This window comes from Cyprinus carpio, chromosome B9, assembly GCF_018340385.1.
Source record: "Cyprinus carpio isolate SPL01 chromosome B9, ASM1834038v1, whole genome shotgun sequence".
NCBI lineage: Eukaryota > Metazoa > Chordata > Actinopteri > Cypriniformes > Cyprinidae > Cyprinus > Cyprinus carpio.
The window spans coordinates 9,629,533-9,643,007 of record NC_056605.1 but is presented as its reverse complement, the minus strand read 5'-3'; the positions used below and the strand labels follow the sequence as shown (position 1 = coordinate 9,643,007).

Below are 13,475 nucleotides of genomic sequence, written 5' to 3'. Positions count from 1 at the left end.
ATTAGCATATTCACATATATAACATTTCAGGAAACGTGTCTTGTCTAATGCACTGATTAATCAGCAAGGGGAAGTATAGTATGTTGATATTTATTAGATTTTTTTTTTTTTTTTATTTTATTTTTTATCGTATTCACCTGTGGTATTTTAAACATTATTTCTCAAGATCTCTGGACGTTTTATAAAAAAGGGAGGTAAGACTTTTTTTCCAGTCATGATCAACATTTTTGAATAAATGAGTTGACTAAACGATTCAATAACTATTTCATAACACACAAAAGGCACTCACTGTTCTCCACCTACTATTATAATGATATAACCTGCAGAAAGAGTTACCAAATGAATATGTTAACAAATCTGAATCTTTTTGGAGATCAGAATCAAGAGGTTTGAGTCACTGGGATGAATCAGAATCACCATTTTCAGCACATGTGATATAGAGGACCTGGAAAGTGGCCCAAAAAATGATTTTGCAGCTTAAGGCTACAGTACATCATAAAAATTTTGGCTGCTGTACTAAATCATTTTATCAATATTAGATGTCATTTAGGCTTTGGTGCTTTGCTCAAAACAACCTGGCCAAAGACCTGAGTGTTAAAAGATGGCGTATTTCAAATGCCCTACTTCTGGGTGGTTCTGAGACTTTGTGACATTAAAACGAATGGGATTGCTAACAGATACTCTATTTCTCTCCAAGCATTATACATCTTAAAGTGATTGAGATACTGCTGAGTGAGGGAATCTGCAGTGGTTCACTGACCTAGCATGCTAGCTCCATCTGCTGGCTATGTCCTGCCACATCTGCAGCACATATTAAAAAAAAAAAAAAAAAAATGGATGGGTGGATGGACAGAAGATTGAAGAAAATGATTACATATTATGCTGTCCGATAAATGATGTCCGTGACATCAGATTAATTGACTGATTACATTTTAAAATACAGAAAAAATTAATTATATTAGCCATTCAGATAGCAGTGAATTGAGGCAACTATTCAGGCCACAACTGTGCAAGTTTATAGAAGGCGGCGGTGTAGATTTAACCACCTATTAGAAACATAAATGGCTCTTTTAGTGCAATGTCCTTCAGCAGCATTCAGCAGAGACTGTTCTGTTCGTCCACGATGGAGCGGACCCCATCGCTCAGGTTGTGTTTTGCAGCGATAATGCATTTATACTCATCTGAAAGGACTCACCCTCATCACATCTCTAATGGAGCGCTGGACAGCAGCAACTCACGCTGCAATAAAAAATATTCACCAGCTGTGAGAGGTTTTGCCAATGTTCTACACAACAATGGTTAGGTTATGAAAGGTGTTGTCCCGTAAAATTGGGTGGGGTGGGGGGGGGGTTGGACTCAAATTTCATTTTGTTTCTCTTATATCTTGTTTCTCTCATCTTTTTACTCATATATTTCTAAAATACCAACAAAACCAAAGTCTTTTGATAGGAACCTTAACATCAAATTATCATCAAATTTGGAAGATTCAGTCCAATGCAAAATAAGAGAAATGTCTGATTATAAAAATATTCCTTTCATTAATGTTTATGGATAAAAGTAGTTCCATGTAATGGACTTTTGAACCAAATATTTTTGATTGCTACAGCGTGTATATTTATGCTAATTAGGGTATTGCATTAGCTTAGCAACATGATAACACTAAACTCTTGAAAACAAACATACGGGTAGTCATGTTATTGAAAAATGTAAATATAAAATGTAAATTTATTTATTTTTGTTGTAATTAATACGTTTATTCAGCAAGAATGCATTGCATTGAAAAGTATTAGGAAAGACATTTATAATGTTGCAAAGGATTTATATAGCAAATCAGCATATTACAATGATTTCTGAAAGATTGTGTGACACTGTATCATAATGACTTCTGAAAATGTAGCTTTGCATAACAGGAATAAATTACATTTGAAAATCTCTTAAAATAGAAAATAATAATATTTTTTTGGCCATAGTTTATGTCTGAACCTCGCCATCTCTGTGTTGTGGTTGGATGTTTTGGATGTATTGATCAGATAAGGCCAATACTAGCATGTAACGCCTTTAGTGTTGATTGGACAAATTAAGAGTACAGATGAAGGATGTGACATTCACATGTTGAAGGCTCCATATGTGTAAAATGCCCAGAAATAAGCTCCTCTCTCTCTCTCTCTGTCAGTCTGAGCAGGCCTGCCACACTATAGCACTGCAAATGAGCTCTGGATTAATGTCATCATGTGCCAACTCCAAATGCCACCAGCATGTCGCCACGCTCAGTCTCCAGGGCCCTGCTCATGTGTGCCACATGCACGCGCGAATGTGTGTGTGCCCATCCTAAGTGAGCCTGACTTGGTGAGGTGTATGTGTTAAGCTATCATCGTACTGCACTGCTCCACTTTTTCTAAAACTGTCTGTCACTGTCACAACACTTCACCCATCATTCAGCACTAAGATTGTCAGGATTGTCACCAATTTTGATACCACAGCAAAAACTAATGTATAACTGAACACTCTCCTTCATTCATCAAATGAATTTTAATGTTAATATGAATATTAACAAATTAAATTAAAAAAATGGCATTCCTCAAATAAGTAAACATTATTTTTCCCCAATAATTATTAAAAATTGGTAAAGAGTTATATATATATAAAAAAAAAAGAAAAAAAGAAATGCATTGAATTAAGATTATATTGTATTATCTGCTACATTATAACAATGCACTAGCGTTCATCATTGAGTATGCATACTAATACAGATTGGAGCAGACATTGTGCAGGATGTGAATTGAGTAGGCATATGTACTCAATACTAAAGACTAGTGTCATTGTAGGAAACTTCTGGCAAACATTTGCATTTCATGTGAGTTCGCAATTAACTTGGTAAAAAAGCATTGGTAAAAATTACAGCATTTTATGATGAAATGGTGATTATAAAAATGACCAAATGACCAGAAGTGGTGATTATAAAAATAACCTATAGGATAATTCAATAACAAATAACAAAAAGTATAGGGTAGGACAGGTCTAAAGGAGCACCGGGGTAAAAGGCACATTTATTTTCCTTTAAACCACTAGATGGTGCAATCCCAAAATAAACTTTTCTTAAAGGGGTCATGAACAGCCTTTTTTATTACAGTATTTTGTGCTGTTTTCTGAGGTCCACCTATAATGTAATCAAGATTTTTACATAAAAAACATAATTGAGAAATAATATTTTCTGTCCTGTTTTAACCCCCATCATCAGAATGCTCTGTTTGAATACGCGTGTCAGATCGTAGACTTGGAAGTAAACTCCCACTGCTATGATTGGCTAGAGTTGTGTATGTTTGACAGCCCACGTCCTTCACAGATGGACGGTGCTGTGATCCAATATAGTCGACAAAGCATCATCTTTTATAGGGATGCACGATAAATATCGGCACGATACTTAATTGTCACGACACGCACACAAATAGGTAGATCCAAAAGCAGTGTTTATTTTGGGTAATCCAGAATCATAATCCAGCCAGGCAAAGGTCAAAATCCAGGTAAGCAATCCAAAACAAGAAACATGAACATCAGTGAGGGACCACGAAAAACAGAGCGACGTAAACTAACTAAGGACTCCATAACAATGACAGAACAAACAGGGTATTTATAGACAGATGCAAACAATGTAAGTGGGAACAGCTGTATACAATGAACAGTGATGAGTACAGACAAGGCTTGTGGGAAATGTAGTTCCTAAAGTGGGGTGACGATACCTCTAGCGGACACCCAGGGATACACAAACCAGACACTGTGACATTAATGCGCATCTCGTCAGTAAAGCCGGTTCTGTAATCGACGGTAAATCTCTACACGTGCGTGCTTTCACATGGAGCAGCATTTACTACACAGACCCATTGTTCACTGACAAGCTTGTGTAGTAAATTGTGTATCCCTAGTCTTTTAGTTTCAATCTTTCTGCATTGAATAGTGCCTTGTTTGTAAACAAATCCGTGGTAAAATTACATTTCTTACTGACGTGGTCTGGAACTTCATTAAAAATAAAGTTCTTCCACTCTTTCCTAATGTTAGGATCAGAAGGAAGGCAATTCAGATTGTTTTTCCACAGTTTGGCACTGCAGAGCATCTTGTTGTCTTCGGAGCATCAGGCATTGATTTTTTTTTTTTTTTTCTGTGAAGGTGGTGCCACGCTATTACATCATAAAGTGGCACATTCCACAACCTGTCGTTTTGCCAGATTGGCTTCAATATACACTGTTCTTAGACTAACGAGAAAATTGAGTTCTGAAACTTACAGGATGTTTTTATAGTACAGTGACAAAAGGGAATCAAGGGAAGATCAAGGGAATTTTGATTTAGTTTAGGACCCCTTTAACAAGCGTATTCAGCTATGCACATTGAAATTTAGGGTGTATTCGCACCAGGAAAGTCTGTTAGCTCACTTGCTGTGGTCCGGACCAAATACAATGTTGATTTTTTTTTTTTTTTTTTTTTTGGTCTGGTTCGGTTTCACACTGTCCTTTTTGCAAGTGAACCAGAAATTGTAAACAAAATCACACATGTGCTAAGGTCATCCATTCATTGGTTCATCCATTCAACCATACCAGAGTTTGTTTGGAACTGGACCAAGACCACCTCTTCAGCTGGGTCTCGGTATGGTTGTTTGGTCCGCACCCGAGTACGATTGTTGTATTCACACCTGCCCAAAAGATCTGCACCAAGGGGGGAAACGAAGTTGAGTTCGACTCAGCTGAACCAAATAAGACAGGAATGAATACTGTACACCCTTAGCGGATCTGGCTTGGAGGATCTGGATTTTTGGTTTTGGGTGGATTTTTTAAATAATATTTTATTGTTTTATTATTTTTTTGTTGTTTGTTTGTTTTTTAAAAATATAGCATATTGACTATATAATATAGCATATTGACTATATTTTGAGACAAAGGTCTTGGTAATGTTCTTTGGTTTTGTTCAAGTTGATTAAAGTAACAGTTTTTCAGTAACGGAAGACTAGGTAAAAGGATGGTATTTGGGGTAAAAACTTTATGCTAATAATCAAACATGCTGTATGGTTCTGCGATAGTAATATTAATGCAGCATGGACATCTTTGATGTGTAATACACTTGTCCACTGCTTTTTTAGCGCCATATTTAATTTTTGACAGGAATAACAACAAGGCTTTGAGGGATAGAAATTCAGTGTGTTTAATGGATTGTACTGTTGTTTAAGAACATACCAATTTCTCAGCTGGTGAATTGTCTTTCAGGACATTCTAAAGACTGCAGGTCTATCCCTCACAGCCTTGTTTTCATCTGCATTAAAATTCTACATGGTGTCTAACCTGACTGAGGTTTACTATTGGTTAAATCTAATGCTGACTTGAGATCATCACAATGTCCTCAGATAACTCCTACAAAAGCTTATTTCACCTTAGAAAAGCTGTTTGCCTTGCATGCCAATCAGGCCTGTCTTAAATGGCCTGGGGAGGAGACAGGAGACAGCAGTAGTACCCCTCTCTGTGATCTGTCATCCACCACAAACGTCTGCTTTACCTCTGTCTCAGGAGGGATTCATTATATGAACAGGCATTAGCAAACGCCTGCTGAGAGGTTTGCTCTCTGCAAATCTAATAAGCACTTATAGGCGAACCAAAGCGGTAGAGGATCAAGGCTGAGGAAGGAAATGTGCTTTTTAAAGAGTTTACTCGAGTGACGCCACATAAATATTTCATTGGGGATGGCGTTGTGACATGATGTACAGCTGTGTGCAGGCAAGGCGCTGTGCTTAAGGCAAAGACAGTGATTCATTGTACTCATAATTGCCTGAGCTGTTGTTGTAGATGGAGTCGAGGACCTGCCTGCGCTCTTCTTTCTGCTGACAGCGACGCATTGCAGCTACAGGTCCGTTGCATGTTCGGAGAACAGTTTTAATATGCGATGTGGGAGAGACGGTGTTTATGTTTGTTTGAATTGTTTTGCTGTGTTTTTGTCATTCTCTCTCTGAATAAAATGAATACAGAATCATTCCATTAGGCTCCTGATGGGAGAGAGGATATGTCATGTGCTAGCTCAGCTGTAAATAATGGCTGCTCGAAAACTTGCCAGAGATTCTCCTCAGTCTTTTATAGAAGCAACATTAATGCATTACGGTCCATTCATTCAGTCTTTTAACAGTGGGTAGGATATTATGTCATACATAATTTCCTAGCAATATCGTTGACTTGATTGCAAATGATTGCACAGATACTATTTAAACTGAACTGAGCTGCATGATGACATCACTGAATTCAATGATGAACTGCTTTAACTGTCATTTTACATTATTGACACACTGTTTTCCTAATTAATGTTGTTCAGTTGCTTTGACACAATCTGTTTGGTTTAAAGCGCTATATAAATAAAGGTGACTTGACTTGATTACATTAAGGAAACTGTTCCTTGAAAAGCAAATGGTTTTGGTTTGATGTTTTACTTCCTCTTGTTTGACTGTGCACAATTATGTTAGTCAGTGAGAAAAAAAGTGGAATTTTTGGTGTTAAACAAAACAAAACTGCTTGTTTACATGGTTATTTATCCAATTTAATTCCTGCTGTGCTGCTTCAAATGTATAATGGGCCACAAAGAGAGCCCTGTTGCACACCTTCTACAAAAGAGCTCTACATCAGCCCAGATGAATATTTTATTGTTTACTTCTCAGTAATGTTTAATGTAAAGCTGAAATTTCTCTTCTAATGTCACTGAACAAACTCGTAAAAATAATGTTTTCAAACATCCAAGTCTTCCATTGGTCAAGAAGCAAATAGTCCTGCCCCAAACTCACAATATTGGCAAAGCCTGTGTTGCTTCGGTCAGGCATTTCCCAAAAGCATTGTTAGCCAACTATGGAATGCAGGTTTTATTGTTAGCAACATATTTCAACAATTCTGGTCTTCCCTTGAAAAAAAGTTTAAAATAACATTCACAAACAGAATAGCAAATTATGTGTAATTACTAACCACAAACTATGCTTCTAACCACATGTAAACTTAAATCATGTTCTTGAGCATATACAGTATATATATATATATATATATATACAGTATGTGTGTGTGTGTGTGTGTGTGTGTGTGTGTGTGTATATACACACTACATTTATACTACAGTATGACTTTTAGTTTGCTATAAGAATAAAAACGCCATTTTTGAAGAGTACTTATATGCAAAGATGGAACCTTTGATTTAATTAACCATCTGGAAATTGAAGGGGTGGTTGATTGTGATTTCACTTTTTTAACGTTAGTTAGTTTGAAATGCTGCTGTTTGAGCATAAACAATATCTGCAAAGTTGCGGCACTGAAAGTTCAGTGTAAATGGAGATATTGTCTTTTAAATTTGTCAGTTTAATGCCTACAAAAAACAGCTCTTAGGGACTACAATGAGTTACTTAGCGGGTTTGTGACATGATAAATTAGCAATGTTATCTATCTATCTATCTATCTATCTATCTATCTATCTATCTATCTATCTAGTGAGGCAGTTCTTGACATATAGTCTAGTAAGAGTATAAAGTTTAAAAAAGCATTGTGGATAGCATTGTTTAAATATTTTTTTTTTCAACCTATTATTACTGATAGACAGTGGTATTGGCTACTTGGTGTTGGTGTGTACAAAAAATATACTTAATGTAACATAAAACAAACATTTGACTGAGTGACAGAAAAAATTATGAAGAGGAAGAAGGCTGCAACGTTGCCAAGATACATAGGTGGGAGAGCTTAAGCAATGACTGTTACCGCAGTACTGATGATGTAATCAATTGCAATGGACACCCAGACTAAAGCACTAACAGCTCTCTTTCTGTACTTTTCTCTCTGCACAGACTGTCTACAAACACTGGCTTTGTGCCCAGTTCTTCCACACTACACAGATGCACTGCAGCAACAGGATCCCCTGCAGGAAGTACTGCCTGGAGGTCCAGAAGAGGTGTCCCTTCATATTGCCTGACAATGATGAGCTCATCTATGGAGGAAGCCCCAGTTTTATATGCACAGGTGGGCACTTTGACCTTTTCTCATATAAACAAATCACCAGTGGTTTCCTATTCTTGAGAGGACTGAATCATTAGCTGTGACTGAAACCAATGGCAACTGCTCCACTGCCTAGTCAGTTAATAAATTAAACGTTTTATTTATTTATTTATTTATTTATTTATTTTTTATGTTATGTTATGTTATGTTATGAAGTATTTCTAAAAGGTTTTACCTGGCTTTATAGTGTATTTTCAAAAGCGAGTCCTTATAAAATATACTAAAAATATATAGAAAAAAATTAAATCTTAAATTAAACAATTAGAGAAAAAATAACAAGAAATATGTTTTTTGTAAACATATATATTCAAACACTGCATACCAGTGTAGTTTTGTATCACTGATATATCATAATATTTGTTAGTTTCCGTTTTAGTTGTTTGAATATTTCAACTTAAACCAAACGAAAATGAGAAATGTTGCCTTAGCAAGTGGCTGATTTTTTTTTATTTTTTATGGCTTATTTGTCCACTTAGTCATCCATTAAATACTATTAAATTAAATACTAACAATTAAAAAAAAAAAAAAAATTAGAAATGTTTATATACTCATGTATGTTATATATACACACATCTAGGCACATGTATACATTTATGTACATTACACGCATTCCTATGAAAGAGGAGGCGAGTAAAGCAATATCAGCAAGACATTTTTCATTATCATTGAGGTAGACAGTGTTTTGGAATGAGGTCACCTTTTAAGAAAACTGATTTCAGACCAGCTTACACAACACCAAAATGTCACATCTGATGGAATAGAACAAATTCAAATGAAATTTAAAGACATATAATGACTACAATGCTTATTTTTTAGTAAAACCTGAGTCATAAATTTAAGAAAATAGAGACAAAATTACATTTTTATCTTTTTACTAACCACCCAAACACACATACAGAACTGTGGGGTGTCATAGACAGCGAAGGATGCAACCAAATGAAGGCATCACAGTAGACAGGATGTTATGCAAACATGGATTTGGACCATTTATTTCCTGAGTAGGCAGTATTTTCCAATGGTATTGCTGATTTTTTTTTTTTTTTTTTAACACTTGGTCTCTGTTGCCTCCTTATGGCTGAAACAGGAAGTACAATTCCTCCCTCTTCTTTCTGCTTTTACACTTTCATTGGATGAATGATCATATCCTATTTGCACAAAATTTGAGTTGACTCATTGGATTAATAAATACTTTATCTTTAAATTATCCTCCATTTGACTTGTATAATTATGCCGATCATGAGTATGAATACAAAGGGCATGAAATAGATTTCTCTGATCTGCATGTTAAAAATAGGGCTGGTGTACTCAAATGCCCTGAACAGTGTTTGTAAGGATATGCTCCTCTCCTAATCTCAGAGGGTGCGTGCTGAGTGGTGCATGTGAATGAGTGCTTTGGCCTCCCAATGGCCTGCAGGCTTGTGCTATAATGAGACAGACTGATGATAAATGGGGAATTGAGAGCAGAAGAGCACAGACTGGCTGAGTGGGCACACTGTAATTACCTGCCCTTTAATTGCTCTAAGTATCCCCACTTTACACTGACTGGTCTCGCAGTGCTAAACTTTACACCACCATATGCCTCCATCATCATCACAACATGACCATAAACACCTGTCATCAATGATTTATGTTTGGCAAGGTCAGGTGGAAAAGTAAATAATATATTGGACCATATCTATCTATCTATCTATCTATCTATCTATCTATCTATCTATCTATCTATCTATCTATCTATCCTTATCTATCTATCTATCTATCTATCTATCTATCTATCTATCTATCTATCTATCTATCTATCTATCTATCTATCTATCTATCTATCCTTATCTTTTAACAAAAATATTGAACTGCTTATGAAAGTGATAGTTCACTCCTTGTCATTATTTACTCACCCTCAAGTAGTTTCAAACCTGTATGAGTTTCTTTCTTCTAATTAGTCAGTTGTGGTTCCCATTGAATTGGAAGTCAATGGAGACTGAAACTGTTTGGTTACCAACATTCTTTAGAATCCTTCTTTATGTTACACAGAAGGATGAAAGTCAAATGGGTTTGGACTGACATGGGTGCGCAAATGATGGCTGAGTTTTAAATTTGAGTTATACTATCCCTTTAATATTGATCAACAAAGTTTACACCAGCATGCAGAAGTATAAGAGAGTAATCAAAAAACATAAGCAATAATATCATAGAGGGGACCCCTGCATGATTGTGTCAAGATCAACAAGTCTCTTAAAATATCAGATAATTTGACCTTTCTATGACAAACCAAGTTATGTTCAGACTGTAAAGTGTCATGTGGTGCAACCAGCATGATATTATATTAAAGAGAAGCCCTGCAGACTCTCACGACTGTGTGTCAAGATCAGTAAGTTTCATAAAATATCAGATAATTTGACCTTTTTATGACAAGATAAGGTTAGTTCAGAATATAAAATGCCATGTCGTGAGATCCCTCAAACACTTAATAATATGTTTACATTAATAAATCATGAAAACACACTTTTTACATTGAAAATTAGATTTAAACAATTTTTACAAAATCATACACTAATATGGGAACGCCCACAATTAGTAATTAATGATTTGTGAAAATTTGTAAAAAAAAAAAAAAAAAAAAACATTTGCATATTTAAAAATTAGCAATTTGTAAAGAATAAATTTAAGAATAATTACAAAACTTATTTCCTAAATTAATCATTAATATTTGTACACTCACAATTAAGAATTCATGATTTGAGAGTATAATTTTTTTTACATTGAAAAATATTTACTTTTTTTATTATTAAAACAATCAATAAGATGTTTTCACTCACAATTGATAATTCATGATTCGTAAAGAAAAATTACCTTGAAAAAGATTTACTTTTTTTCCTAAAAATAATAATTAAGATGTGTACACTCACAATTACGACAACACAACAATTCATGATATGTGAAAAAAAAAAAATAGATTTAAAACCTTGATGGTCACACCACTTCACATTATTTATCAATCAATCAAATAAATAAATAAATAAATAATCCAAATAATACGAAAGCAACATGAACAAAAAGTACATTCTACAAGAATTCAATTTTGAAAATATTTTTTTACTTAATGGTCAACATATATCATCGCCCTTAACTTGTGTCTTTTGCTGGCCCAGGGCTCCAAGAGGACAACCCCTCAGACGCAGAGACAGAGTGTTGTGATGTCCGATGGGACAGCAGGGCGGACAACAGCTCCAAAGGCACTCTCAAAAGAACTCACCCGTCGTGTCAGCACGGGACATCCCTGACCTCGTCAGCGGCCTCTAGACTGTGCAACAGCAGACTCAAACTCTGCCTGCTGGTCCTCGTCCTCCTTCATACTGTTGCCACTCTCACAGCATCCCACAATCCCACCGGGTTCAACCTCACCTCCAGCTCCTCCAACGAGGAATGACGGAATAGCCACTCGGTAACAGTGACGTGACGGACCGTGGGTAACTTGCTGGGACCTCTGGTACAGAGACTGTGGACATGCAATCAAAACAAACCAAGCAAACTGACAAAGCTAAACAAACACTGGACGAATCCAATCAAGATAAAAGAAAAAGGGACAAGGGAGTAGCCTTGTTGAAAGAGGCTTCTAGGGGGCGGAGTTCTCTCGCACCATGTTTTTTACACTGTGTCTATGGTTTGGATTTCTGTTGCACTAGATGACTACAGGATCTAACTCACATTTCTTTTTCTTTTCATTTGGGTCTTTGTGCAGGAAGGATTGGAAGAGTCGGATGAGTTTAATGTACAGTATCCAAGTGAATATTCAAGACTGAGCGCGTGTGTATGTAAGCGAATGGACGGGTGCGTGTGCATGTGTGCCTGTGCTTGCATCCGTGTGTCCACTTAGATGTTATTCTCGTTTCTCTTCGTAATCACAAACTCTCTGAATGCTGCTCTGATCATCACGAGGGTTTCTTTTGTAGTTTATCCACTGACAAATCTGCCTAGACATATACCAAGACACCCAACAAAACTCAGATTCTCCCGTTAAGGTCCTGTAACCTTATTAAAGTAGCCTGATATTTCTGTTGTTGGTATGATGTCATTTCCTGTGAGGTCAGGTCAGTAGCTTTGGAGGTCTGGGTACATTAATGTCGCTTATTTGCTTAAGCGCTGGACTGAAAGGTCTAGGTATCCAGACTTCTGTTTGTTCCCTCAATCTGCAAAAAGACGTCCACAAATCTGTTTTTAGCACCATTCGTGTTTTATATATTATAGTAAGATATTATATTCTCTACCCTATATTCTGTAATTGCATGTTAGAGACAAAGTCTCGATAAAGTTTTAAAAGAAATAAACCCAAACCATCTGAAAACAAGAGGAGCTCTTACTCTGAGTACCATCCAAATTGCTATTTGGCAGCATGAACCCAGCCAATCAGAGCTTAGGAGACAAATTACCCCAATCGCACAGAGAGGATCCATCGTTCTTTATTCCAGTAAAGGGCTTACCCATCATCCACACGTATTCAAACACTCCTGCATGTAGAGATTCACGTGGCATGAATAACTCAGTGAAAACAATGTTAATTTGTTGCAAACCTTGAGATAGGCATGCCAACACAAATTTTAAGAGCCCGATCTCGAAGCTACAGATAGAAGAATGAAGTAACATCTCAGGTGGCTGGGCTGAGGAATCGGGTTCTTTGTGTGGAGGAGAGGCTAAGTTAAGGGCTGATATATTATTTAAAGTTTTTTTTTTTCTACAGGTATGCTCTAATGAGGATGTGTCACTGTGACACAAACACAAAACGAAGCCTTGAGGTTAACGAAGTTCTCTAGACAGCCTCAGTGTGAACCTGTTGAAATAGCAGGCCTCACACCTATGTTTCCATCTCATAGGATGACTAACAGTCGTTAATGTTAGATACACATACACACTGTATGTCATATATCAGTCACAGCTAGCTTTAAGGTTAAGTATGCTAACTAAAAAAGAAAAATAAATGTTTTGTAGCCATATTTCAATTGTGTAAAGCAGGCTAACATAATGCATGCCATAGGAATAAAATGGTGCAAACTCATTTCATATCATTTTATTCCCTCCCTGTACATATCTGTAGATTGTCTGTGTTAAAGTGCGGTCACATTTACTTTGTACGGTAAAATTCTTTGTAGTCAGTTAGCCCAAATCTGGAATTTCGCATGAAGGGAACATTTTTCCCATGCCAAACTTGCATCAAATTCAGGTTTGATCAAATTTAATTTGTAGTGATTTTTGCATTGTGTTTAGATTTCTTAAACTTTGAACGTCTAAATGAATTGCAAATTTCACATCAGATTCAGATTTATTGAACTCTGAACATGCAAATTCATCGCATTTACCAATATTAAGCTGCTTAGTTTGGAAGTTTGCTTAAGTTTTGCTAATGTGACCGCACCTTTAGTCTACATTTAAAAAAGC

The 13,475-nt window shown here is 36.1% G+C and overlaps 1 pseudogene; it reads left to right on the top strand.

Annotated features, from left to right (window-relative positions):
- Positions 1–11,626, top strand: part of LOC109083940 — a 121,674-nt pseudogene extending 110,048 nt beyond the window's left edge.
- The last annotated feature ends 1,849 nt before the right edge of the window (positions 11,627–13,475 follow it).